Genomic DNA, 6,811 nt, shown 5'->3' with positions numbered 1-6,811 from the left:
ATATTTTTAACACAGATGCATTAATGTTTTATTCCTGCTGTAGCAGTCAATACTTAAAGTTTAAAGTGTAACAACGCAGATAAGATCAAAGATAGCATGTGGTCTGGTCACTTTAATGGAATGAATAAACAATACATGCCACTCCAAGCTTGTGACTGTTCAAACTGATTTTTTGCTTTTACATGTCATTCAACAAACTCCAGCATCAGATTAAAAAGAAATTCCTTTCCAGCATCATACTTTCAATTTGCAAGTAATATATAAAGGTCCAACAGTGGCATATCAGGAGTTAAAGGAGCAGCAGGGAACTTTTAAAGAAACACTTCAGACAAGTTCATTTTTTTTGTCTTCAATACAGCTTTGAGTAAGTGGATTGCTGAATCTTTTGTTAACATTAAAAAGATGACTGCTTTTATTGTTTAATTCTAATTTATCAATAGCCAAATTACTTTAAGATTGAGAACTGTATATTGCTTGTGCATGATGGAATATTTTTAGATACTGATTAAGAAGTTTTTTACATAAGTACTGTCATTTGTGTGCGCTTTTTACAATTCTGCAGCATAGTTGTGATCAAGACTTTTTTTAAAAAAACACAATAGTCATCACGCTAAAACCCATTCTAATTAGTTTGGTCTACTTCTCAATTTTATGTAGATTAGTGTAATATAACACAATATGTTGACATAATAATTAGTCATATGGTCACATGAAAAAAATATCCTGTTTAACACTGAAATGATGTGTTAAAATGCTGGAAATAATTGTTAAAAAAACACTACTGAGGTACGTAAAATCTTTATTTCACGTTTCTTTTGACCTTAAGATAAATATTATAATAAAGGAAGGAGGACGATGCTGATAATTCAGATCACTCTCATTCTTGCCATTACTTTATCCCACAAGTTAAGAAGAACTTTGGTACACCTTAACCATACAGGTGCTGGTCTTATATTCAGGATATCATGAAAAAGTTAATTATTTTTGGTAATTTCATTCAAAAAGCGAAACTGGTATAATATATTCATTGCACATAGACTTATATTTTTCAAATGTTTGTTCCTTTTAATTTTAATGATTACAACTGACAACTAATGAAAACCCCAAAATTACTATCTCAGAAAATTTGAATATTACTTAAGACCAATACAAAAAAAAAGGATTTCCAGAAATGTTGGCCAACCGAAAAGTATGAAAATTTAAAGTATGAATATTTACAGCACTCAATACTTAGTTGGGGTTCCTTTTTGCTGGATTACTGCAGCGATGCGGCATGGCATGGAGTCGATCAGTCTGTGGCACTGCTCAGGTATTATGATAGCCCAGGATCTCTTCTGCATTGTTAGGTCTGCCGTATCGCATCCTCCTCTTCACAATACCCCAAAGACTTTCTATTGGGTTATGGTGAGGTGAGTTTCCTGACCATCAAGAACAGGAATACCATGGTCCTTAAACTAGGTACTGGTAGCTTTGGCACTGTGAACAGGTGCCAAGTCCTGTTGGAAAATGAAATCTGGCACTGTGAACAGGTGCCAAGTCCTGTTGGAAAATGAAATCTGCATCTCCATAAAGTTGTTCAGCTGCAGGTAGATGGCTGTGTTGACCTTGGACCACAAAATCACAGTGGACCAACACCAGCAGATGACATGTCATCCACTGACTATGGAAACTTTATAATGGACCTCGAGCAGTGTAGATTCTGTGCCTCTCCTCTCTTCCTCCAAACTCTGCGACCTTGATTTTCAAAGGAAATTCAACGTTTACTTTCATCACAGTACATAACTAGATAACAAGAAAACCTATATCTTACATACATCTGTGCATGGTGGTTCTTGAAACACTGACTCCAACTGTAGTCCACACTTTGTGAATCTCCCCCACATTTTTTCATAGGTTTTGTTTCACAATCATCTCCAGGGTGCAGTCATCCCTGTTGCTTGTTCACCTTTTTTTCTACCACAACTTTTCCTTCTCTTTGCCCCTCTATTAATGTGCTTGGATACAAAGCTCTGCGAACAGCAGGCCTCTTTAGCAATGACTTGTTTTACCCCCCTTGTGTGAGGTGTCAATGGTCATCTTTTGGACAACAGTCAAGTCAGCAGTTTTCCCCATAATTGTGTAGCATACAGAAATAGACAGACATAATTTTTTTCATTTGCGGGGGTTTTGGGTTAATTAGCTGATTTGAATGTGGCACCGGGTGTCCTCAATATTGTACCTTTTCACAATATTCTATTTTGTGTATAAAGCTGCATCTCAACATGGTCCTTTAATGCGTCCATAATCAATACACAGGTTTTTTTTTACAAGTACTAAGGGTGACAAGCGAGATAATATCAAGAAGATAAACAGGTCTAAAAGAGATTGGAGACAACAAGCAACCAACACACTCCATATTGATTTTGATCATACCTTTTTAGTTAGTCATGAGTTCCAAACAATAAGAATTTTACTGATTCATCATTTCAACAATAGCTTTTATGAGCAACTGCACGCAAGACCAGTTAAAATACTTGCCTTCCCACAATCCGTCATGCAGCTTGAACTAAAACCAACAAAGACAAATAAATGTTGCATGTGAATGCTCCTTTATTTTCTCACAATCAACATTTTTCAGTTTCTGCACTGATTTTTGTCTTCAGAAAAAAATTATCTAAAAAATGATCTAAAATAATAAAGATTTTGACAACCTAAAACAACAATATTCTTTGTATCATTCTGGGGTGAAGATCGGAATTAATCTGTTTAAGACTTAAAGAAAATATTGAGCCCTGCATGAAAAACAGAGTAATCCCTGTTTATGACCAGTTGTTTGAGTGATAGATATCTGATCTTACAATTTACAACTAGACAAGAACAGCTTTCTCATAAATATATACTTAACTAATTAATTACTTTGTTCGATGAACTACTTTCACTAAGCCTAAATATCTCATCACTAAATTTGAACAAAAGGTATGTGTTATTACCAAGGTGAGAGTTAAAGTTTAATATTCAAAGTAACCATTTAGCACATGAGAATTTTTTGTCTTTTTGTACTGCTGCATTGTCATCGTTTCTGTTGTATGAGCACAAACCTGATCAGGAAATAAAAACAAGGCTTTAACTACATTTATAATGCACAAAGAAGACACAACAAAAGATCATTGTTCACTGTTTGTGAATTATAATCAAAGTATTACCCATAATAAAGGTTAAGGTTGCTACAGTGATCTATCTTCCATTAAAATGTAAATGAGACAATATTTGTTTAATTTTCCAGAATCAAGATTGGAAAAGCATGGGGGTTGGAAAGATAATAACATTGTTACTATTGCTAAGAGGTAAGTTGGATTACTAGAATTTCTGTCAAAGGTGATAAAAAATTCCTTAGTCCAAAGGTAGCTGTTCTAAATGTGTTAGATGTATTTGAGTTCCAAAGTAGATTCATTTGTTCATGCTAACTGATGACAAAATTATAAATTTAACCATGATAAAAAAACGATTAAATCATAAAATATAACTTCACTCCCTGTAACGAAAAACTTTTTCCATGAAAATCAAAGGTGTTGTGACAATGACTACTGCCTCGACGACTGATGTGTCCACGACAGCTTCTTCAGACACAGCGACAGTTGTCACCATCACAGCCACAGCTGCTCCAGCTATAATCACAGCTGCACCCACAACAACTACAGATGCTCCTACCACAACCACAGCTGCTCTAACCACAACTACAGCTGCTGTAACCACAACTACAGGTGCACCCACAACTACTACAGCTGCTCCCACCATAAATACTGCAGCACCCACAACTACTGCTGCTCCCACCACGACTACAGCTGCACCCACAACAACTACAGCTGCTCCCACCACAACTACCGCAGCACCCACGATGACTACAGCTGCACCCACAACAACTACTGCTGCTCCCACTATGACTGCAGCTGCACCCACAACAACTACAGCTGCACCCACAACAACTACTGCTGCTCCCACCACAACTACTGCTGCTCCCACCACAACTACAGCGGCACCCACAACAACTACTGCTGCTCCCACCACAACTACTGCTGCTCCGACAACAACTACAGCTGCTCCAACAACAACTACAGCTGCTCCCATCACAACTACTACAGCTTCACCCACAACAACTACAGCTGCACCCACAACAACTACTGCTGCTCCCACTTCAACTACTGCTTCTCCCACCACGACTACAGCTGCACCCACAACAACTACAGCTGCTCCCACCACAACTACTGCTGCACCCACAACAACCACAGCTGCACCCACCACAACTACTGCTCCTCCCACAACAACCACAGCTGGACCCACCACGACTACAGCTGCACCCACAACAACTACAGCTGCTCCCACAACAACTACAGCTGCTCCCACCTCAACTACTGCTGCTCCCACAACTACTACAGTTTCACCCACAACAACTACAGCTGCACCCACAACAACTACTGCTGCTCCCACATCAACTACTGCTTCTCCCACCACGACTACAGCTGTACCCACAACAACTACAGCTGTTCCCACCACAACTACTGCTGCACCCACAACAACCACAGCTGCACCCACCACGACTACAACTGCACCCACAACAACTACAGCTGCTCCAACAACAACTACAGCTGCTCCCACAACAGCTACAGCTGCTCCCATCACAACTACTACAGCTTCACCCACAACAACTACAGCTGAACCCACAACAACTACTGCTGCTCCCACATCAACTACTGCTTCTCCCACCACGACTACTGCTGCACCCACAACAACCACAGCTGAACCCACCACGACTACAGCTGCACCCACAACAACTACAGCTGCTCCAACAACAACTACTGCTGTTCCCACAACTACTACATTTTCACCCACAACAACTACAGCTGCACCCACAACAACTACTGCTGCTCCCACATCAACTACTGCTTCTCCCACCACGACTATAGCTGCACCCACAACAACTACAGCTGCTCCCACCACAACTACTGCAGCACCCACAACAACCACAGCTGCACCCACAACAACTACAGCTGCTTCCACCACAACTACTGCTGCACCCACAACAACCACAGCTGCACCCACCACGACTACAGCTGCACCCACAACAACTACAGCTGCTCCAACAACAACTACAGCTACTCCCACCTCAACTACTGCTGCTCCCACAACTACTACAGCTTCACCCACAACAACTACAGTTGCACCGACAACAACTACTGCTGCACCCACAACAACTACATCTGCTCCCACCACAACTACTGCTGCACCCACAACAACCACAGCTGCACCGACCACGACTACAGCTGCACCCACAACAACTACAGCTGCTCCAACGACAACTACAGCTGCTCCAACAACAACTACAGCTGCTCCCATCACAACTACTACAGCTTCACCCACAACAACTACTGCTGCTCCCACTTCAACTACTGCTTCTACCACCACGACTACTGCTGCACCCACAACAACCACAGCTGAACCCACCACGACTACAGCTGCACCCACAACAACTACAGCTGCTCCAACAACAACTACTGCTGTTCCCACAACTACTACATTTTCACCCACAACAACTACAGCTGCACCCACAACAACTACTGCTGCTCCCACATCAACTACTGCTTCTCCCACCACGACTATAGCTGCACCCACAACAACTACAGCTGCTCCCACCACAACTACTGCAGCACCCACAACAACCACAGCTGCACCCACAACAACTACAGCTGCTTCCACCACAACTACTGCTGCATCCACAACAACCACAGCTGCACCCACCACGACTACAGCTGCACCCACAACAACTACAGCTGCTCCAACAACAACTACAGCTACTCCCACCTCAACTACTGCTGTTCCCACAACTACTACATTTTCACCCACAACAACTACAGCTGCACCCACAACAACTACTGCTGCTCCCACATCAACTACTGCTTCTCCCACCACGACTATAGCTGCACCCACAACAACTACAGCTGCTCCCACCACAACTACTGCAGCACCCACAACAACCACAGCTGCACCCACAACAACTACAGCTGCTTCCACCACAACTACTGCTGCATCCACAACAACCACAGCTGCACCCACCACGACTACAGCTGCACCCACAACAACTACAGCTGCTCCAACAACAACTACAGCTACTCCCACCTCAACTACTGCTGCTCCCACAACTACTACAGCTTCACCCACAACAACTACAGTTGCACCGACAACAACTACTGCTGCACCCACAACAACTACATCTGCTCCCACCACAACTACTGCTGCACCCACAACAACCACAGCTGCACCGACCACGACTACAGCTGCACCCACAACAACTACAGCTGCTCCAACGACAACTACAGCTGCTCCAACAACAACTACAGCTGCTCCCATCACAACTACTACAGCTTCACCCACAACAACTACAGCTGCACCCACAACAACTACTGCTGCTCCCACTTCAACTACTGCTTCTCCCACCACGACTACAGCTGCACCCACAACAACTACAGCTGCTCCCACCACAACTACTGCTGCACCCACAACAACCACAGCTGCACCCACCACAACTACTGCTCCTCCCACAACAACCACAGCTGGACCAACCACGACTACAGCTGCACCCACAACAACTACAGCTGCTCCCATCACAACAACTACAGCTGCTCCCACCTCAACTACTGCTGCTCCCACAACTACTACAGTTTCACCCACAACAACTACAGCTGCACCCACAACAACTACTGCTGCTCCCACATCAACTACTGCTTCTCCCACCACGACTACAGCTGTACCCACAACAACTACAGCTGTTCCCACCACA

General features: G+C 43.0%; 1 long non-coding RNA gene across 1 annotated transcript; it reads left to right on the top strand.

Moving 5' to 3' along the window:
- The first annotated feature begins 314 nt into the window (after positions 1-314).
- On the top strand, positions 315-3,634 carry LOC118565705. Its single transcript, XR_004932537.1, has 3 exons — positions 315-364; positions 3,263-3,323; positions 3,546-3,634. It is a non-coding gene; the product is annotated as an uncharacterized LOC118565705 (long non-coding RNA).
- The last annotated feature ends 3,177 nt before the right edge of the window (positions 3,635-6,811 follow it).

The sequence above is a fragment of the Fundulus heteroclitus genome, chromosome 14 (genome assembly GCF_011125445.2).
Source record: "Fundulus heteroclitus isolate FHET01 chromosome 14, MU-UCD_Fhet_4.1, whole genome shotgun sequence".
Classification (NCBI taxonomy): domain Eukaryota; kingdom Metazoa; phylum Chordata; class Actinopteri; order Cyprinodontiformes; family Fundulidae; genus Fundulus; species Fundulus heteroclitus.
Note: the sequence above shows the minus strand (reverse complement) of the source record. Positions and strands in the feature narration are given on the sequence as shown.